Source organism: Cherax quadricarinatus, chromosome 10 (assembly GCF_038502225.1).
Source record: "Cherax quadricarinatus isolate ZL_2023a chromosome 10, ASM3850222v1, whole genome shotgun sequence".
Taxonomy (NCBI): Eukaryota; Metazoa; Arthropoda; class Malacostraca; order Decapoda; family Parastacidae; genus Cherax; species Cherax quadricarinatus.
The window spans coordinates 26,628,392-26,651,740 of NC_091301.1; the positions used below are offsets into that span (position 1 = coordinate 26,628,392).

The following is a 23,349-nucleotide window of genomic DNA, read 5'->3' on the forward strand; positions in this document are numbered from 1 at the left end:
GGTGACTGGCTTTGGATAGTATTCACAAGGGATACACCTGCTGGTGACTGGCCTTTGACAGTGTTCACCAGACTCTCACGGAATACACCTGCTGGTGACATCTAGGCCTTACTGCGAGTATTCACCAGACTGCCTCACGGCATACTTCTACTGGCCCTTGTGAGTGTTCACCAGACTGCCTCACAGAGTGGACACCTGCTGACTTAGGCTTCTGTAGCAGACCTTAGGGACCTGTAGGTCTCTGTAGAGGATGGACGTGGAAACCCAGGGTGTGTTGTACCCTGTGAGCATTGTGTGTTAGGTGACACGGATACTGAAGTATTGAGGAAAGTCAGGGTGTGGTAACCTGGTGAGTGTGTCAGGTGACTCAGTGACACACAAGTACTATTCAGTAAAGTTCAGGGTTTGGTAACCCAGTGAGTGTCAGGTGACACGACACAAGTTAGAAAGGGTCGTGTAACTCTGTTGAAGTATCAAATGACGCGGTGAAAAAGGCTTCCTTAGAGATTGAGTGTCATGACAATGGTGAAAAGGGAATGTCATGGATACCATGGAGACTGTGTGTTAAGTGTTAATGATACCACGGAGACTGTGTGTCTGAGAACACGGTGACAAGGAAGTGTCAGTCGACACAATGATGGAGTGTTATGACACTGGGATTGGTAGTGCCGTAAGACCCCCGAATATGGCAGTGACATATGACACTGAGGCACTAGGGTTATTATGATGTTACTTTACTTACTTGATATTTTGTATGACTTGTATATAATATATGTAGTTACATCAAAGATAAAGACTCCTTATGTTTTTATACAAAGTGTATTTATAGTAAAGATTATAAATTGTATTCTTTATTTGTAATCCTGAACACTCCCATATTACACACTAGTAACAGGCTAATGAAAAATATGCACTCTACCTGTGTAGTGGTAATAGTGTTTTATGTTAAACTAGTGTTTTGTAATATAGACATTGGTGTCATTACTGTGTTGGCAGGAGACCACATTCTAGGCAGTGGAGTTGTCTCTGAGTTCCATGTATACTTTTTATGCCTCTGCACACTTCTTGCACAGTTGCCAAAGGGGGAGAGTTACTTTGTCCATGCTGCTGTCACAGTCAAGTTCGTCTGTGCTCCTCCTTGCAGACTGTAGCCATCTAAGTGAGCTTATAGTGGGATCCGACTATGTGCTCTTTGCACTTTCCTTTTGGTTGACACCCACCACCTTATGTTTCATACGAGTTGCTCTGTGCTGGACGGGAGTGTTCCAGAGTTCATCATAATGCTCATATTGCTGTTTTCTTGAGCATAGATCTCTGTGTGTTTTAATTCTGTTTACATATACTCAGATGGACTGTACACTCGAATTTGTATGGCATTGATTATTTCCCTTCCTTGCTGGAGTTGGGGGAGATCTTGCCTTCTGTGGTGGAACCCAGAGATGACAGACTTGGAACTTGGGGATCTTGCCATCCATAGTGGAAGCAGAAGGTGACAGACTAGCAACTAGGGGATCTTACCCTCCAGTTTGCCCTCTGTGGTGGAAACTGGAGGCAACAGACTGGCAACCCAGGGATATCTTTTCCTCTAGTTTGCCACCTGTAGCGGAAGTTGGGGATGGCAGACTGTCAACTCGGCAGACTGACACAACAAGTGATGGTGAATAATTTTCCTTTTATCCTGCTTTGGTGATATATGACTACAAATTAAAAATACATGTAATAATTTTGCTTCATAATTTAATGGAAAAATATGAGAAAATCTATAAAACACAAGATGTAGAAGTATGTTCTGATGATTTGTTCATGTTTAGCACATGAACAATTGTCCAGTTGGAGAAGTATATATGCATGAAGCATAGGTTAGGAGGAAAGAAACTGAGACATGTGTGTTGAGAGAATGTAGTATGCACAAGAACAATGCACACAATGAAACTAAATAAAAATAACTGCAAGATCTATCATGCGGTGAGAGGGAAAGAATTTACTTATGTTTTGTAAGAAGTCACACGTGTCACTTTGCAGTCTATGAAACCACTGAGACATTAGTTTCATGTAGATGTTTGCTAGTATTTAATGACGTTGGTATTGTAATAATGTTGAGGGCCTGAGGTACAATACAGTATTGTGGAAGGTTAAAGATCACTGGAAATATTGTTAACATTTTTTTTCTACATTGTGTAATAATGAACCTTCTCTGGTTTGTCTTTAAATTTTATTAGTCTTTTCACTGCAGCAGCCCAGAAATTAAGTGTTGACTGTGTAGTGATTTTTTAAGAAAAAAAAAAATCTGAAATGAGTCTTTTTCCAAGTCGCCAATGCAAATCATGCATTGGCAACTTTACCCACTCTGAGATCTATTTTAATCCATTTGCAATGCTCAGTTTGACCAGTTTCTAGCTATTCCGTTAGTATGCTTCAGTTCTAATTCAGCGAAAGAAACAATTTAATTATTCATCCCAATAAAGCGCACAGAAGTCAGTAATTTAGCCACTTTTACACAAAATTCAACACATTCCAATTTAAAAATACAGTGGAACCTCAGCTTATGAATTTAATCTGTTCCGTGACCTCGTTCATATCCCGATTTGTTCATATGTTGAGTCAATTTTCCTCATTTAAATTAATTGAAATGGCATTAATCCGTGCCAGCGGAATTCCTTCTCTTAGGAGGCACGACAAAATACTTCAGTATGATGCTAATATCAACTCTACGGCTTATTTATATATCACAGTTTATCTAATTTCACCATCACTGAAGGAATGCACAACAGGTGCATCATTGTCAATGTTCAACATTTCTTTGATGTCAGCTTCCTGTAACTCCATTAACACACAGTCAAGATGAGTAAATAGAACTGTCAACATTTATTGCTTGGGTACGTTTATTCTGTTAGTGGGTTGGATCTGTGAAGGACCTGCCTAGCATGGGACAACAGGCCTACTGCAGTGTACCTCCTTTCTAATGTTATTATGTGCCCATGGCACCAATCATACCCATCCCCTCCCACTCATATTTGTCCAATCTTTTTGAAAGCTACCCAAGGTTCTATCGAAGCTAAAACCTTGGGTAGTTTCAAATTTAGGTTGGATAAATACATGAGTGAGAGGGGTTGGATTTGAGTGGGACTTGCATGTGAGTAAATAGGATTACAGTGGACCCTTGACCAGCGATATTAATCCGTTCCTGAGAGCTCATCGTTAATCGAAATTATCGTTAGTCGAGTTAATTTTCCCCATAAGAAATAATGGAAATCAAATTAATCCGTTCCTGACACCCCAAAGTATTGAAAAAAAAAAATTTACCACATGAAATATTAATTTTAATACACACAAACTGAAGAAGACATGCACAGTTACATGACACTTACCTTTATTGAAGATCTGGTGATGATTGATGGGATGGGAGGGGAGAGTGTTGATCTTCTTAGTGTTTAGAAGGGGAATCCTCTTCCATTAGGACTTGAGGTAGCAAGTCTTTTTCCGGGGTTACTTCCCTTGTTCTTTTAATGCCACTAGGACCAGCTTCAGAGTCACTGGACTTCTGTCACACAACATATCTGTCCATAGAGCTCTGTACCTCCCGTTCCTTTATGAAATTTCTAAAGTGTTTCACAACATTGTCAGTGTACAGGTTGCCAACACGGCTTGCAGTAGCTGTGTCAGGGTGATTTTCACCCATAAAGGTTTGCACTTTAAGCCACATTGCACAGATTTCCTTAATCTTAGAAGTAGGCAACTTCTTCAATTTCTCTATCCCCTCCTCCGAAGCAGTTTCCTCAGGTGTGGTCTCGTGCTGATGGAAGATGATCTAGTAGCTCATCAGTGGTTAGTTCTTCATTGTCCTCCTCCACCAACTTTTCCACATCCTCCCCACTAACCTCCAACCCCAAAGACTTCCCCAATGCCACAATGGATTCCTCAACTGGCATAGGATTCTCAGGGTTAGCCTCAAACCCTTCAAAATCCCTTTTGTCTGCACATTCTGGCCACAGTTTTTTCCAAGCAGAGTTCAAGGTCCTCTTAGTCACTTTCTCCCAAGCCTTACCTATAATGTTTACACAATTGAGGATGGTAAAGTGATCTTTCCAAAACTCTCTTAGAGTCAGTTGAGTTTCTGAGGTCACTGCAAAGCACCTTTCAAACATAGCTTTTGTGTACAGTTTCTTGAAGTTGGAAATGACCTGCTGGTCCATGGGCTGCAGGAGAGGAGTGGTATTAGGAGGCAAAAACTTCACCTTAATGAAGCTCATGTCCCTAGAAAGTTGCTCTGCCAAGTCTGAAGAATGACCTGGAGCATTGTCTAATACCAGGAGGCACTTAAGGTCTAATTTCTTTTCAATTAGGTAATTTTTCACAGGGGGCAAATGCATGGTGTAACCAGTCATAGAAAAAGTCCCTAGTGACCCATGCCTTACTGTTTGCCCTCCACAGCACACACAAATTAGCCTTGAGGACATTGTTTTTCCTGAACACTCTGGGAGTTTCAGAGTGATACACCAATAAAGGCTTCACTTTGCAATCATCACTAGCATTGGCACACATCAACAGAGTAAGCCTGTCTTTCATAGGCTTATGTCCTGATAGTAGTAGGTTGGTAGACAGCAACCACCCAGGGAAGTACTACCGTCCTGCCAGATGACTGTGAAACAGAAACCTGTAATTGTTTTGCATGATGGTAGGATTGCTGGTTTCTTTCTCTGTCTCATAAACACGCTAGATAACAGGGATATCTTGCTACTCCTACTAACACCTTGGTCACACTTCACAGACACGCACATGCATATATATATACATACATCTGGGTTTTTCTCCTTTTTCTAAATAGTTCTTGTTCTTCTTTATTTCTTCTATTGTCCATGGGGAAGTGGAAAAGAATCTTTCCTCCGTAAGCCATGCGTGTCGTATGAGGCGACTAAAATGCCGGGAGCAATGGGCTAGTAACCCCTTCTCCTGTAGACACTTACTAAAAAAGAGAAGAAGAAAAACTTTATAAAACTGGGATGCTTAAATGTGCGTGGATGTAGTGCGGATGACAAGAAACAGATGATTGCTGATGTTATGAATGAAAAGAAGTTGGATGTCCTGGCCCTAAGCGAAACAAAGCTGAAGGGGATAGGAGAGTTTCAGTGGGGGGAAATAAATGGGATTAAATCTGGAGTATCTGAGAGAGTTAGAGCAAAGGAAGGGGTAGCAGTAATGTTAAATGATCAGTTATGGAAGGAGAAAAGAGAATATGAATGTGTAAATTCAAGAATTATGTGGATTAAAGTAAAGGTTGGATGCGAGAAGTGGGTGATAATAAGCACGTATGCACCTGGAGAAGAGAGGAATGCAGAGGAGAGAGAGAGATTTTGGGAGATGTTAAGTGAATGTATAGGAGCCTTTGAACCAAGTGAGAGAGTAATTGTGGTAGGGGACCTGAATGCTAAAGTAGGAGAAACTTTTAGAGAGGGTGTGGTAGGTAAGTTTGGGGTGCCAGGTGTAAATGATAATGGGAGCCCTTTGATTGAACTTTGTATAGAAAGGGGTTTAGTTATAGGTAATACATATTTTAAGAAAAAGAGGATAAATAAGTATACAAGATATGATGTAGGGCGAAATGACAGTAGTTTGTTGGGTTATGTATTGGTAGATAAAAGACTGTTGAGTAGACTTCATGATGTACATGTTTATAGAGGGGCCACAGATATATCAGATCACTTTCTAGTTGTAGCTACACTGAGAGTAAAAGGTAGATGGGATACAAGGAGAATAGAAGCATCAGGGAAGAGAGAGGTGAAGGTTTATAAACTAAAAGAGGAGGCAGTTAGGGTAAGATATAAACAGCTATTGGAGGATAGATGGGCTAATGAGAGCATAGGCAATGGGGTCGAAGAGGTATGGGGTAGGTTTAAAAATGTAGTGTTAGAGTGTTCAGCAGAAGTTTGTGGTTACAGGAAAGTGGGTGCGGGAGGGAAGAGGAGCGATTGGTGGAATGATGATGTAAAGAGAGTAGTAAGGGAGAAAAAGTTAGCATATGAGAAGTTTTTACAAAGTAGAAGTGATGCAAGGAGGGAAGAGTATATGGAGAAAAAGAGAGAGGTTAAGAGAGTGGTGAAGCAATGTAAAAAGAGAGCAAATGAGAGAGTGGGTGAGATGTTATCAACAAATTTTGTTGAAAATAAGAAAAAGTTTTGCAGTGAGATTAACAAGTTAAGAAAGCCTAGAGAACAAATGGATTTGTCAGTTAAAAATAGGAGAGGAGAGTTATTAAATGGAGAGTTAGAGGTATTGGGAAGATGGAGGGAATATTTTGAGGAATTGTTAAATGTTGATGAAGATAGGGAAGCTGTGATTTCGTGTATAGGGCAAGGAGGAATAACATCTTGTAGGAGTGAGGAAGAGCCAGTTGTGAGTGTGGGGGAAGTTCGTGAGGCAGTAGGTAAAATGAAAGGGGGTAAGGCAGCCGGGATTGATGGGATAAAGATAGAAATGTTAAAAGCAGGTGGGGATATAGTTTTGGAGTGGTTGGTGCAATTATTTAATGAATGTATGGAAGAGGGTAAGGTACCTAGGGATTGGCAGAGAGCATGCATAGTTCCTTTGTATAAAGGCAAAGGGGATAAAAGAGAGTGCAAAAATTATAGGGGGATAAGTCTGCTGAGTATACCTGGTAAAGTGTATGGTAGAGTTATTATTGAAAGAATTAAGAGTAAGACGGAGAATAGGATAGCAGATGAACAAGGAGGCTTTAGGAAAGGTAGGGGATGTGTGGACCAGGTGTTTACAGTGAAACATATAAGTGAACAGTATTTAGATAAGGCTAAAGAGGTCTTTGTGGCATTTATGGATTTGGAAAAGGCGTATGACAGGGTGGATAGGGGGGCAATGTGGCAGATGTTGCAAGTGTATGGTGTAGGAGGTAGGTTACTGAAAGCAGTGAAGAGTTTTTACGAGGATAGTGAGGCTCAAGTTAGAGTATGTAGGAAAGAGGGAAATTATTTCCCAGTAAAAGTAGGCCTTAGACAAGGATGTGTGATGTCACCGTGGTTGTTTAATATATTTATAGATGGGGTTGTAAGAGAAGTAAATGTGAGGGTCTTGACAAGAGGCGTGGAGTTAAAAGATAAAGAATCACACACAAAGTGGGAGTTGTCACAGCTGCTCTTTGCTGATGACACTGTGCTCTTGGGAGATTCTGAAGAGAAGTTGCAGAGATTGGTGGATGAATTTGGTAGGGTGTGCAAAAGAAGAAAATTAAAGGTGAATACAGGAAAGAGTAAGGTTATGAGGATAACAAAAAGATTAGGTGATGAAAGATTGAATATCAGATTGGAGGGAGAGAGTATGGAGGAGGTGAATGTATTCAGATATTTGGGAGTGGACGTGTCAGCGGATGGGTCTATGAAAGATGAGGTGAATCATAGAATTGATGAGGGAAAAAGAGTGAGTGGTGCACTTAGGAGTCTGTGGAGACAAAGAACTTTGTCCTTGGAGGCAAAGAGGGGAATGTATGAGAGTATAGTTTTACCAACGCTCTTATATGGGTGTGAAGCATGGGTGATGAATGTTGCAGCGAGGAGAAGGCTGGAGGCAGTGGAGATGTCATGTCTGAGGGCAATGTGTGGTGTGAATATAATGCAGAGAATTCGTAGTTTGGAAGTTAGGAGGAGGTGCGGGATTACCAAAACTGTTGTCCAGAGGGCTGAGGAAGGGTTGTTGAGGTGGTTCGGACATGTAGAGAGAATGGAGCGAAACAGAATGACTTCAAGAGTATCAGTCTGTAGTGGAAGGAAGGCGGGGTAGGGGTCGGCCTAGGAAAGTTTGGAGAGAGGGGGTAAAGGAGGTTTTGTGTGCGAGGGGCTTGGACTTCCAGCAGGTATGCATGAGCGTGTTTGATAGGAGTGAATGGAGACAAATGGTTTTTAATACTTGCCGTGCTGTTGGAGTGTGAGCAAAGTAACATTTATGAAGGGGTTCAGGGAAACCGGCAGGCCGGACTTGAGTCCTGGAGATGGGAAGTACAGTGCCTGCACTCTGAAGGAGGGGTGTTAATGTTGCAGTTTAAAAACTGTAGTGTAAGCACCCTTCTGGCAAGACAGTGATGGAGTGAATGATGGTGAAAGTTTTTCTTTTTCGGGCCACCCTGCCTTGGTGGGAATCGGCCAGTGTGATAATAAAAAAAAAAAATAATATGTCCTGGGAGTGCCTTTTCCTCCTGAGTAATGTAGGTCCTGCTTGGCATTTTCTTCCAAAACAGGCCTGTTTCGTCACAATTAAACACTTGTTCAGGTTTCAGTCCTTTACTGTCTATGTACTCCTTGAATTCATGCACATATTTTTTCAGCTGCTTTGTGGTCCGAACTGGCAGCCTCACCATGCCTTATCACATATGAATGCCACTACGCTTCTTAAATCTCTCAACCCAACCTTTGCTGGCCTTAAATTCGCTCACATCACCACTAGTTGCTGGCATTTTTTTAATTAAATCGTCATGCAACTTCCTAGCCTTTTCACATATGATCACTTGAGAGATGCTATCTCCTGCTATCTGTTTTTCGTTTATCCACACCAATAAGAGTCTCTCAACATCTTCTATCACTTGCGATCTCAGTTTCGAAAACATAGTTGCACCTTTGGCAAGAACAGCTTCCTTGATTGCCGTTTTCTTGCCCACAATAGTAGCGATAGTTGATTGGGGTTTACTATACAACCTGACCAGCTCGGAGACACACACTCCACTTTCATACTTAACAATGATCTCTTTCTTCATCTCCATAGTAATTCTCACCCTTTTTGCTGTAGGGTTGGCACTAGAAGCTTTCTTGGGGTCCATGGTGACTTATTTTGCAGGTGCAATCACAACAAAGGCTGTGATAATATGAAATGTTCCAATTGTATGTTTGGAAGCGACCGTGGTGGCTGGCTGGCTTGTAAACACTGGCACCCATGGGACAAGTGAGGCGCGCTCAGGGCAAAGTGGACGCGTCTCGAACGGAACGAATAGCGTTGGTCGGGTTTTTTAGCACTAGTCGAGGCAAAATTTTTGCGATAAAATGTATCGCTGGTCGGATTTATCGTTAATCGATGCCATCGTTGGTCGAGGGTCCACTGTATTAACCCTTTGGGGGTCAACAGGTCCTCTGAGACTTGTTCTCAGGGTCGGCCAAATTTAAAAAAAAAAAAAAAAAAAAATTCTTATGAAAAGATAGAAAATCTTTTCCCGATCATAATGACACCAAAAGTATGAAATTTGATGGAAAACTTACGGAATTATGCTCTCGCAAATTTAGCGGTCTCGACGATGTTTACGCATCTGCGATTTTGCCCACTTTGAGCCCTATTATCGGCCAATTCCTGTGTACTCGTCGACAAAAATCATGACTATTTCGCTAAAACTCAATTTTTCTATCGAATGAGTACAAGAAACCACCCATTTACCAATTTCAACTATCCAATAAAGTGGTCAGAATTTAGCAATTTTGCCAATTTCACACAAATTTCAAAAGATGCCAATTTCTGAATAGGGTCCAGAATAAACAAGAAAGACATTCCTGGAACTAAAATAACAAGTTCTCTGTTCGTTAGTCACATCCCCAGTCCCCTCTGATATTTCTTTGGCTTTCCACTTTGAATTTTTATTCTTACAAAAAAAATAAGATTTACTGTTATGGAGACTGCTGCATTAGTGTAGAAATGGTATAAATAATATCAGCGCACTTGTGAAAGAATATTAGACTCACCAGGTGATGTGTATTGGACGCTTGGCATGATTTGTTTACTTTTGGACTTGGGTAAAAATCGAACATTTCTGCTACTTTGAGCTCAATTTCAAGGTACTTTTCATTGTAAAACCAGTGAAAATCATCTCAATTTCTGTAATATGTCTTCCATTCTATAAAATGAGACCAAGAAAACTAGAATACAACAATAAATACCATACAAAAATACAGTGCAAAGTCGCTGTTTTAATCCAAAAAAAAGGTCAAAGTTTTTTTTCTCATTACGCACTGTGTGCTGCATGATTTTTTTTATACTGTGCACACTGACCACATAGACCCATTCTTACATATGTAGCCTACCAGCTTTCTCTCACTAGATTTGAAGGCGCTAGAATTTATGCGTACTAGTACGTCAAAAACCCAGGGTCGTAAGACGTACTAGTACATCAGAAACCCAGGGTCATAAGACGTACTAGTACGTCAAAAACCCAGGGTCGTAAGATGTACTAGTATGTCAAAAACCCAGGGTCGTAAGATGTACTAGTACGTCCGAAACCCCCAAAGGGTTAAAACACTCGTGCAACATATGGGAATTGTGATGAATGGTTTTGAAAACTGACAAGTTGAAGAACTGAGACACTTACGCAGCATATGGGAATCTGTATTGAAGAAACATTTTGCCACACAGTGGCTTCATCAGTCCAATACAAAGTAGAAATGGGTAAGGAGAGGAGTTTGAGGTACTCAGTCCCTCAGCCTGGAATCGATGTGTTCAGTCCATCACTCTTGTAGAAAGTACAGCATAGGGCCAGAGATGTGGCTTATATACTGCAGTGAGGTGAGTCGAAGCAGGAGGCGGGGAGATCACAGTGGGACCTGCCACTAGTGTAAGTAGGTCTTCGTCGAAAGGTTGGACAAGTTTTGAAGAATTCTTTGTATCAAGATCCCATGATGATGCAGTGTCTGACAGTTGTGATGAATGGTTTTGAAAACCGACAAGTTGAAGATTGAGACACTTATGCAACATATCACATCTGTCAGACACTGCAACATCATGGGATCTTGGTACAGAGACTTCAACGCTTGTCCAACCTTTTGGACGACAACCTACTTACACTAGTGGCAGGTCCCACTGTGATCTCCCTGCCTCCTGCTTCGACTCGCCTAACTGCAGTATATAAGCCACTTCTCTGGCCCTATGCTGTACTTCCTACAGGCCCGGTGGCCTGGTGGCTAAAGCTCCCGCTTCACACACGGAGGGCCCGGGTTCGATTCCCGGCGGGTGGAAACATTTCGACACGTTTCCTTACACCTGTTGTCCTGTTCACCTAGCAGCAAATAGGTACCTGGGTGTTAGTCGACTGGTGTGGGTCGCATCCTGGGGGACAAGATTAAGGACCCCAATGGAAATAAGTTAGACAGTCCTCGATGACGCACTGACTTTCTTGGGTTATCCTGGGTGGCTAACCCTCCGGGGTTAAAAATCCGAACGAAATCTTATCTTATCTTAAGAGTGATGGACTGAACACATCGATTCCAGGCTAAGGGACTGATTACCTCAAACTCCTCCTCTCCTTACCCATTTCTACTTTGTATTGGACTGATGAAGCCACTGTATGGCAAAACGTTTCTTCAATACAGATTCCCATATGTTGCATAAGTGTCTCAATTCTTCAACTTGTCGGTTTTCAAAACCATTCATCACACGGGATTATTAAAGCTTATTGCTTGGGTAGCGTTTATTCTGTTAGTGGGTTTGATTTGTGAAGGACCTGCCAAGTATGGGCCAACAGGCCTGCTGCACTGTTCCTCCTTTCTTATGTTATGTTGATGAGTGGAACAATCTGCCTAGTATGATTATTGAGGCTAAAACCTTGGGTAGTTTCAAATTTGTGTTGGATAAATACATGGGTGAGAGGGATTGGATGTGAGTGGGTCCTGCACATGAGTAAGTAGAATTATCAAAGCTTATTGCTTGGGTAGCATTGAAAATTGAGTTGGGCAAATATTTTCTTAGTGGGATGGATTGTGAAGGACCTGTCGAGTATGGGCCAACAGGCCTGATGCAGTGTATAATTATTACTACGTATGTATTATAATAAGAATAGTATTATTATTATTCTTAATTTAGGGAAGTGAAGCACAGACCCAGTTCCCTTGATCAAGAGCCTCTCACCAAGGAACCTCCCTTGAGGGGGAAGTTCGCATCCTGAAATTTCGTTCGTATCCAGAAGCAAAAAATCGATCGAGTGACTGTTCGTATCCTGAAAAATTCGCATGATGGGGCATTTGTAAGCTGAGGTTCCACTGTAGTTCCAAAAAACACTACGCATTCCAACCATATAGCATCCTTTCTGCTGTCCATTAATCACATACCTAGGCTTCTCCTATATAACTTTTGCTTTGCATTTTGAAGCAGTCATTAAACAAAAAATATTTTGTGGATAAATCTGAGAGAAGTGTAGAGGAGAGAGAGAGATTTTCAGATATGTTGAGTGAGTGCATAGGGAGTTTTGAACCAAGTGAGAAAGTACTTGTGGTTGAGGATCTCAATGCCAAAGTGGGTAAAAATGTGGAGGGAGTAGTAGGTAAATTTGGGGTGCTAGGGGTAAATGAAAATGGGGAGCCTTTAGCCCTTTGACTGTTTCTGCATATACAGTAAGGCCCCACTTTACGGCATTCCGCTAATACGGTGATGTCAAATTATGACCAAAATTTGCTATACGGCAAGCGGTCTTTCAAATACGGCGCCTCCCACCCGGTTTGTTTACAGTTTCCGTGACCACATCTATTATGTGTACCTGTACCTAAATATACTTACACACTGTGCTGGTGTGCAGGTGCACATTAAAATCGCTAAGTCTCTCTCTACTCATGACGCCAATACTACGTAATAATAATCACTCTTGGGCACACTAAATGTCTTATTTTACATCAATGTAGGCATTTTCATTAATCCATCTATGATATTTTCCTCAAAATTATACATGAAACCCATTACATAGCATATAAATATGATACATACACTCAAAGAATAAAAATTGATGTAAATATAAGATTTGTTTACAAAGCAGCTGTGTAGGTAGTGTCAGAAGAATTACGTTTTCTGTAATCAAACTGGGGGGTAACTGTAGAAAAGTATTCTTTTCGTATGCCTTTACTCTATATATAGCAATTCACGACCCTTGTGGGTTTAGTGCTTTTTATAATAATAATAATATTAATATTATTATAATTAATATTAATATAATATTATTATTATTATTATTATTATATCAATATTATTATCTTCATTCACTCTACAAATGGTGTGTTGCTGTTTGTTTATTCTGAACTAACTTGTACAACTTGTACACAATGTAAGAATATTTGTATTGTGAGGTAATTATTATAATAAAAAAATATTGAGGTAAATGTTTTACAAACTTACAAACGGACGTAAATGAACTAAAAGTAAACACACATTAATACACATTTATTTCGCCTGATCAAGTGATCGCCCACTACCTGTACAGTTTGTTTTCTTACATTGTCTCAACTCTGTGTCTCGTTCTCTCTCGTTTACTATTTCGTTAAATAATTGGCTCTCATTGACGATGGCGTCTAAGGTTAGCTGTGATAAAAAGAGAAGTCGTAAGCCTCTTGCTTTAAGTGCCAAGTTAGAGAATGATGGTGTTCCATTCTGATTTTATTCAATAAACACCCTGCCACTCACCTCTCACACATTAATATTAATATTTTAAGGTAGGTAATAAGTGTACTCTGTGTGTATCTTACCTTTTATTGTTTTTAATGCCTATTTCTATTTTTAACTTAATATAAATTAGTGTAAACTTGTTGTCTGGCATTTATTGCATATTTTATATGTGCTCTGATAATAATACTTGTGGACCTGTGTGGTAGCCGGGTGGAGGGGCAACATTACGTTTTCTCTGTTCAGCCATCAGAGAAAACGTGTATGAATCTACGTTTGGCCCAGCCACTCCCTCACTCCGCTTTTGTTTACAATTTTTGGCATGAATTATTCATTACTTCTACCTTCGTTTATGATGGCATCTAAAGGTAGTTGTTAGACATGATTAAATTCAGAGAACAGGGTATGTCGATGTTAATAATATGGCTCTGGCCCACAGTGTAGGTAGCCGGTAGGTGTAGCCCAGGCGGGCTACACCTACCGGCTACCTACACTGACTTCCTACAAATAAATACTACTCGCCTCTCTTCCTATATTAACCCTTTGACTGTCGCGGCTGTATATACACGTCTTACGAGGTACCATGTTTGACGTATATATACTCGTAAATTCTAGCGGCTTCAAATCAAGCAGGAGAAAGCTGGTAGGCCCACATGTGAGAGAATGGGTCTCTGTGGTCAGTGTGCACCATATAAAAAAAATCCTGGAGCACGCAGTGCATAATGAGAAAAAAAAACTCCGACCATTTTTTTTTTTAATTAAAATGCCGACTTTGTGGTCTATTTTCGTATAGTATTTATGGTTGTATTCTCATTTTCTTGGTCTCATTTGATAGAATGGAAAACATATTATAGAAGTAGAGGTGATTTTGATTGATTTTACTATAAAAAGAACCTGGAAATGGAGCTCAAAGTAGGGGAAATGTTTGATTTTTGCCAATGTTCAAAAGTAAACAAATGATGTCATTGTCCAATAAATGTCCAACTAGCCATTCTAATATGCAGTCATGAATGGGTTGATGTTATTTATACAATTATTACAGTATTGCAGTAGTCTGCATAATAGTAAGTCTTCTATTTTTTGTTTGAATAAAAATTCAAAATAGAAAGCAAGAGTAATATCAGAGGGGCCTGGAGACGTGACTGATAAACAAAGAAAATGTTATTTTAGAGCCAGGAATGTCTGCATTGTTCATTCTGGACCTTATTTTGAAATTGTCATATTTTTTAATTTTCGTGAAATTGGCCAAATTGCAAATTTCTGACCACATTATTGGGTAGTTGAAATCGGTAAATGGGCAGTTTCTTGTACTCAATCGATAGAAAAAATGGAGTTCTAAAGAAATAGCTATGAGTTTGGTCGAATGGAACAACGGAATTAGCCAAAAATAGGGCTCAAAGTGGGCGAAATTGCCGATTTGTAAATATTGCTGAGGTCGCTTACTTCGCGAGATCATAATTCCGTCAGTTTTCCATCAAATTTCGTTTTTTTTTTTTTTGGTGTCATTACAATCGGGAAAAGATTCTCTATCATTTCATAAGAAAAAATAATTTTTTTTTGTTTAAATTTTGCGACACCAGGAGACTGTAATTTGTGTATGATTGTAATCATGTCATAACGTGTTTATCATTCATTACCTTTGAAGCTTGTCATGATTGTGACCTGCTCTACCTGGAGCTCATTACCTTTGTAAATTCTCATAATTAATGTGTTTATGATTCATTACCTTTGCAATTATTCATGAGTGTGACCAGCTCAACCTGGAGCTCATTACTTTTGTAACTTGGTCATGATTATGACCAGATCTAGTTCATTACCTTTGTAACTTGCTCAGCTATCAAAACTTTGGAGTCCAGTCCCTGGACCAATTATGTACCTCTGTAATCTTTTGACTACCTCCCACAGGATGGGTATGGGGTGCATAATAAACATATCAAACTAACTAACTAACAGGAGACACCTCAGGATTGGGGGTTGCGACAGTCAAAGGGTTAAGACTACACATATTTTAAGGTAAATAATGAGTGTACTGTATGTGTATTTTGCCTCTCTGAGATGTTTTAAATATCGTATATTAAGTATGAGACGGGGAGCCAGTGCTACCTACACCTGGAGTACCTGCACCTGACTTCCTACAAATAAGTACTACTACTCACCTCTCTCCCTACATTAACCCTTTCAGGGTCCGTCCCGTAGATCTACGGCTTTACGTTCAGGGTCCAAACCGTAGATCTACGCCATGAGCTCAGCTCACTCTGATAAACTGTGAGTGGTACATTTGGGCCTAGATATGAGAGAATACATCTATGTGGTATGTGTGCACCACATAAAACAGATCCTGCAGCACACTGTGTATAATGAGAGAAAAAACTTAAATCATGATTTTTCGATTAAAACAGCAACTTTGCAGTGTTTTTTCGTATGTTTTTTATAGTTGTATTTGTGATTTCTTGGTCTCATTTGATAGAATGGAAGACATATTACAGAAATAGAGATGATTTTGATTGGTTTTAGCACTGGAAATGGCATGAAACTGAGCTCAAAGTAGCGGAAATGTTAAATTTTTGCCGATATTCAAGATTAAATAAACGACCTCACACGTGTAATACACGTCAGCTGGTGGGTCTAATATACATTCACAAATATGGTGATGATATTTATACAATTATTACAGTATTGCATAACAGTAAATCTTCTATTTTTTGGTGTGAATAAAAATTCATTATGTGAATAAAAAATCAAAATGGAATTTATTTGTAAAGCCTCAAAACATAACTAATGAACAGAGGAAACGTTAGTTTAGTGCCAGGAATGCCTACATTGTTTATTCTGGACCCTATTTTGAAATTGGAATATTTTGAACTTTGTGTTAAATTGGCCAAATTAACAATTTCCGATCACTTTATTTTGTAGTTGAAACAGTTGACTTGGCGATTTCTTGTGCTCAATCGATAGAATAGAAGTAATACTAGTGAAATAGCTAAGAATTTGGTTGATTGGAATAATGTAATTGGCCTAAAATGGGAGTCAAAGTCGGCAAAATCGCCGATTCGTAAATGTCGCTGACACATCAAAATTCGCGAGAGCATAATTTCATCAATTTTCCACCAAATTTCGTACTTTTTGTTTTATTACCTTCACAAAAAGATTCTACGATTTCATAAGAAAAAATAACAAATTTTTTTTTTTGAAAATTCTTGGACACTGGTGCGTGACTCCAGATTTGGGCCTTGGACCCTCAAAAGGGTTAAGATTACAAATACTTTAAGATAAGTAATGAATTTACTGTGAATGTATTTTGCTTTGTGTGCTTTTAATGCCTAGTTCTATTACTAACTTAATATAATTTAGTGTAAACTACTTGTCTGGCATTTATTTGCATTTATAAATGGAAAAAAATGCCGTTCTGCCTTCCGGCGATGTCTGCTTTCCGGCGACAGCCTGGAACCTAACCCGCCGTATAAGTGGGGCCCTACTGTATATATGTCAGTGTTTTTGACCTATTTATACTTCAAATTCAAAATTCTAGCGGCTTCAAATCAAGTGGGAGAAAGCTGGTTGGCCCACATGTGAGAGAATGGTCCTGTGTGGTCAGTGTGTGCAGTATAAAAAAAAATCCTGCAGCATACAGTGCATAATAAAAAAAAACTCCAACCATGTTTTTGGATTAAAACGCCGACTTTGAGGTGTATTTTTGGAAAGTATTTATGGTTGTATTTCCTTTTTCTTGGTCTCTTTGGATAAAATGGAAGACATATTACTGAAATAGAGATGATTTTGATTAGTTTCATGATGAAAAGAACCTTGAAATTGAGCTCAAAGTAGCAGAAATGTTTGATTTTTACCAATGTTCAAGAGTAAACAAATGTCGTCAGTGTCCAACAAGTGTCAAACTAGCTATTCTAATACGCAGTCACGAATGGGTTGACATTATTTATACAATTATTACAATAATGCAGTAGTCTGCGTAACAGTAAATCTTCTATTTTTAGTGTGAATAAAAATTCAAAATAGAAAGCAAGAGACGTGACTGATAAACAGAGAAAATGTTATGTTAGTGCCAAGAATGTCTACATTGTTTATTCTGGACCCAATTTTGAAAGTGGCATCTTTTTAATTTGCTTGAAATTAGCGAAATTACCAGTTTCTAACCACTGGTTTCGTAATAAGTAATACATATTTTATGAAAAAGATGACAAGTATACAAGGTATGATGTAGCATGTATTGAAAGTAGTTTGTTAGATTATATATTGGTGGATAAAAGGGTGATGGGTAGGCTTCAGGATGTACATGTTTATAGAGGGGCAACAGATATATTGGATCATTATTTAGTTGTAGCTACAGTTAGAGTAAGAGGTAGATGGGACAAGTAGAAAAGGGCAACAGAAAGTAAGAGAGAGGTGAAAGTTTATAAACTAAGGTAGGAGGAAGTTAGGGTGAGATATAAACAACTATTGGCAGAAAGGTGGGCTAGTGTAAGTATGGGTAGTGGGGGTATTAGAATATGGGGCAGAAGTTTGTGGCTATAGGAGGGTGGGTGCAGGGGAAAAAAAGGAGTGATTGGTGGAATGATGAAGTAAAGGGTGTGATAAAAGAAAAGGTAGCTTATGAGAGGTTTTTACAAAGCAGAATTGATATAAGAAGGCCAGAGTATATGGAGAGTAAAAGAAAGGTGAAGAGAGAGGTGAGAGTGCAAAAGGAGATCATATGATAGAGTGGGAGAGGCACTGTCAAGAAATTTTGCTGAGAATAGGAAAAATTTTGGAGACAAACAAGTTAAGAAAGCCTAGGGAACGAATGGATTTGTCAGTTAAAAACAGAGTAGGGAAGTTAGTAGATGGGGAACTGGAGGTATTGCATAGATGGTGGGAATATTTTGAGGAACTTTTAAATGTTGATGAAGAAAGGGAGGTGGTAATTTCATGCACTGGGCAGGGGGGAGGGGAGGGGTATAACATCTTTAACCCGTAAACGGTCCAAACGTATATATACGTTTTTTCAACATTTGATAGTATGTAAAAATAGTAGATTTTTTTTTTTTTACATTTGAAAGCGTGTAAAAAACTTTGATCTACCTTTTTTTTATATGTATATTTGAAAATATGTAAAAAAAAACGTAGATCTACTTTTGGAGTACTACGCATGTGAACGTAGATCTGCTTGGACCGTTTACGGGTTAAGGAGTGAAGAAGAGCAGGATGCAAGTGTGGGGGAGGTGCATGTGGCATTTCATAGAATGAAAGGGGGTAAAGCAGCTGGAATTGACAGGATCAAGATAGAAATGTTAAAAGCAGGGGGGGGGGGGATATAGTGTTGAAGTAGTTGGTATTTTTGTTTAATAAATATATGAAAGAGGGGAAGGTACCTAGGGATTGGCATAGAGCATGTATAGTTCCTGTATATAAAGGGAAGGGGGACAAAAGAGACTGTAAAAGTAATAGGGGAATAAGTTTACTGAGTATACCAGGAAAAGTGTACATTAAGGTTATTATTGAAAGAATTAGAGGTAAGACAGAGAGCAGGATTGCAGATGAGCAAGGAGGCTTTAGAATGGGTAGGGGATGTGTAGAACAAGTGTTTACAGTGAAGCATATATGTGAACAGTATTTAGATAAAGGTAGGAAATTTTCATTGCATTTAAGGATTTAGAAAAGGCATATGATAGAGTGGATAAGGGAGCAATGTGGCAGATATTGCAAGTGTATGAAATAGGTAGTAAGTTGCTAAATACTGTAAAGAGTTTTTATGAGGATAGTGAGGCTCAGGTTAGGGTGTGTAGGAGAGAGGGAGACTACTTCCCAGTAAAAGTAGGTGTTAGACAGGGATGTGTAATGTCACCATGGTTGTTTAATATATTGGGGTTGTTTAATATATAGGGTTGTACAAGATGTAAATGCTTGGATGTTGGGGAGAGGGGTGGGATTAAATTATGGGGAATCAAATACAAAATAGGAGTTGACATGGTAACTTTTTGCTGACGATACTGTCCTTTTGGGAGATTCTAAAGAAAATTTACTAAGGTTAGCGGATGAGTTTGGGAGGGTGTGTAAAGGTAGAAAGTTGAAAGTGAATATCGAAAAGAGTAAGGTGATGAGAGTATCAAACGATTTAGATAAAGAAAAATTGGATATCACATTGGAGAGAGGGAGTATGGAAGAAGTGAATGTTTTCAAATATTTGGAGTTAACTTGTCAGCGGATGAATTTATGAAGGATGAGGTTAACCATAGAGTTTATGAAAGAAAAAAGGTGAGTGCTGTGTTTAGGTATCTGTGGAGACAAAAAACATTATCCATGGAGGCAAAGAAGGGAATGTACGAAAGTATAGTGGTACAACACTCTTATATGGGTGTGAAGCTTGGGTTGTAAATGCTGCAGTGAGGAGGCAGCTGAAGGCAGTGGAGATATCCTGTCTAAGGGCAATGTTTGGTGTAAATATTATGCAGAGAATTTGTAGTGTGGAAATAAGGAGGAGATGTGGAGTTACTAAAAGTATTAGTCAGAGGGCTGATGAGGGGTTGTTGAGGTGCTTTGGTCATTTAGAGAGAATGGAACACAGTATAATGACTTGGAGAAGGGAAGGAAGACGGAGTAGGGGTCGTCCTCGAAAAGGGGGGAGGAAGGGGGTAAAGGAGGTTTTGTGGGCAAGGGGCTTGGATTTCCAGCAAGCGTGCGTGAACGTGTTAGATAGGAGTGAATGGAGATGAATGGTTTTTGGGATCTGACTGATGAGCTGTTGGTTTGTGAGCAGGGTAATATTTTGTGAAGGGATTCAGGGAATAACAAAAAGGGCACAATACCGTGACTGGAACGATACACAAATAACCCGCACATAAAAGAGAGAAGCTTATGACGACGTTTCGGTCCGACTTGGACCATTGACAAAGTCACACTAACCAGAGGAGGAGCAGGACGGCTATATATAGGCAGGAAGAGGTGGTGGTAGTAGTAGTAGTAGTACAAGAGTTGTATATAATACCGACAAGATGAAATTAAGACACATGCACAACACCCGGGCATCCCCATCATTGACGTTTCGCCATCCAGCCAGCCACTGGATGGCGAAACGTCCACAACAAAGACAACCAGACGCCGCACATGTGTCTTAATTTCATCAGTAGTTGTAGTAGTAGTAGAAGAAGAGGTAGTAGTAGTGGTAGTGGTAGAAGTGGGAAATAAAAAGGATGAGCCAGTCAAAAACAAATAAAGGGGAGCACTGCAAGAGAGCTAGATGCCCACAGAGGGAGAGCAAGCGCACAGAGGTGCGTGAAAGGGAAGTGGTGAAATAAATGAAGAAGGAACAGAAACACGAGACAGGAGAGAGAAAGACAACCCAGAGGAGAAAAGGAAAGAGGAAAGGGGAAGAGGAAGAAGAAGAAAAAGAAAAAGAAAAAATGAGGATTCAGGTTAAGTCACGGGTGTTCTGAAGATTGGAGCATTTTACAATGTAGTGGGAGAGGAAGGCATCTACAGAGACGAAGCCCATGAAGGGTTTCTTCATCTCCCTATCCCCACTGATGTCTTTCTTGATCTGATCCGCCTCTGTGTGGACTCTAACTCCTTTTCCTTCCAAGGGAAATATTCTCAAACCTTCGGTGTCGCTATGGGCTCTCCTCTCTCTCCTGTCCTTGCTAATCTTTACATGGAATACTTCGAGACTGTTCTTCTTCCTACCCTCGATGTGCAACCTTCACTCTGGCTCCGCTATGTGGATGACATCTTTGCTCTGTGGCCTCATGACTCCAGTCTCTTCCAACCTTTTCTTGAAGCTCTTAATAATCTTGCCCCTTCCATTAAGTTTAAAGCTGAATGGGAATCTAATTCCTTGCTTCCTTTCCTTGATGTCCATGTCCACCGCTCAGATACAGGTTTTTCCTTTTCCGTTTACCGTAAACCTATGCACAGTGGCATGTATATTCACTACTTTTCCTATCATGCTTCCCCTGTCAAGAAAAGTGTTCTTATCTCCCTCTTTCTCTGTGCCCTCCGCATCTGTGATCCTCAGTTCCTTCCAGCAGAAATTTCCACTCTTCATAATTCGTTCTCCCGTCTTGGCTACCCTTCCCATTTCATAGACTCTGCCCTCTCACGTGCTAAACGCAATTTCTTCTCTCCCAAACTCTCTACTCATGAGAACTCATCTATCCTCTGCCTTCCCTACATTTCCGGTCTTTCTAATCTCAACAATTCTCTCCGTCCCTTAGACATCAAGCTTACCTTCCGCCAGACTAACACTCTTCGCACTAATCTCGTTCATACCTTTCCTCCCTCTACAGATGTTCCTGGTGTCTACTCTATTTCTTGCTCCTCCTGTCCTCTTCAGTACTTCGGAGAAACTGGTCGATCTCTTTCTGACAGACTTAGGGAGCACAAAAATAGTGTTAGGCTTGCCGACACTAACAATGCTCTTTTCTGTCACGTCAGAGATCGTAGCCATCCTATTGACTGGTCTTCTGCTAAAACTGTCTTCCCTACTTCCAACTCGAACAGTCGCCGTCTAGTTGAATCCTCTCTAATACACAACTTTCCTTGTATGAACCTTAGCCCTGGCTTTATCTCTGTAGATGCCTTCCTCTCCCACTACATTGTAAAATGCTCCTATCTTCAGAACACCCGTGACTTAACCTGAATCCTCATTTTTTCTTTTTCTTTTTCTTCTTCTTCCTCTTCCCCTTTCCTCTTTCCTTTTCTCCTCTGGGTTGTCTTTCTCTCTCCTGTCTCGTGTTTCTGTTCCTTCTTCATTTATTTCACCACTTCCCTTTCACGCACCTCTGTGCGCTTGCTCTCCCTCTGTGGGCATCTAGCTCTCTTGCAGTGCTCCCCTTCCTTTGTTTTTGACTGGCTCGTCCTTTTTATTTCCCACTTCTACCACTACCACTACTACTACCTCTTCTTCTACTACTACTACTACAACTACTGATGAAATTAAGATACATGTGCGGCATCTGGTTGTCTTTGTTGTGGACGTTTCGCCATCCAGTGGCTGGCTGGATGGCGAAACGTCTATGATGGGGATGCCCGGGTGTTGTGCATGTGTCCTAATTTCATCTTGTCGGTATTATATACAACTCTTGTACTACTACTACTACTACTACTACTACTACTACTACTACTACTACTACTACTACTACTACTACTACTACTACTACTACTACTACTACTACTACTACTACTAATACTACTACTACTACTACTACTACTACTACTACTACTACTACTACTACTACTACTACTACTACTACTACTACTACTACTACTACTACTACTACTACTACTACTACTACTACTACTACTACTACTACTACTACTACTACTACTACTACTACTACTACTACTACTACTACTACTACTACTACTACTATTACTACTACTACTACTACTACTACTACTACTACTACTACTACTACTACTACTACTACTACTACTACTACTACTACTACTACTACTACCACCACCACCACCTCTTCCTGCCTATATATAGCCGTCCTGCTCCTCCCCTGGTTAGTGTGACTTTTTCAATGATTCAGGGAAACCGGTTAGCCGGTGTTGAGTCTTGGAAATGGGAAGTACAATGCCTGCACTTTAAATGAGGGGTTTGGGATATTTGCAGTTTGGAGTGAATATCTAAACTGTCGTATCTGGGCGCCTCTGCAAAGACAGTGATTATGTATGAGTGATGGTGAAAGTGTTGACTGATAGTGAATTTTTTTTTGGGGGGGGGGTGCACCCTACCTTGGTGGGAGATGGCCAATGTGTTAAAAAAAAATCTGTAGTGGAGGGGATGAAGGGTAGGGGTCATCCTAGGAAAGGATGGAGGGAGGGGGTAAAAGAGATTTTGTGTGCAAGGGGCCTGGACATGCAGTGGGCATGTGTGATCCTGTTAGATAGGTGTGAATGGAGATGAATGGTTTTTGGGACCTGATGAGCTGTTAGAGTGTGAGCAGGATAATATTA

At 40.1% G+C, this 23,349-nt stretch overlaps 1 protein-coding gene across 2 annotated transcripts in view; it reads left to right on the forward strand.

Annotated features, from left to right (window-relative positions):
• LOC128688002 (uncharacterized) overlaps positions 1-23,349 on the forward strand; it is a 96,648-nt gene that overhangs the window by 24,751 nt on the left and 48,548 nt on the right. The window contains exon 2 of one of the 2 annotated variants that reach the window (XM_053775656.2): positions 15,301-15,408. The exons of the other annotated variant lie outside the window; for it this stretch is intronic. The gene's annotated coding sequence lies outside the window, so the exon portion shown is untranslated. The remainder of the gene's footprint in view (positions 1-15,300; positions 15,409-23,349) is intronic. 2 annotated transcript variants of the gene reach the window in all.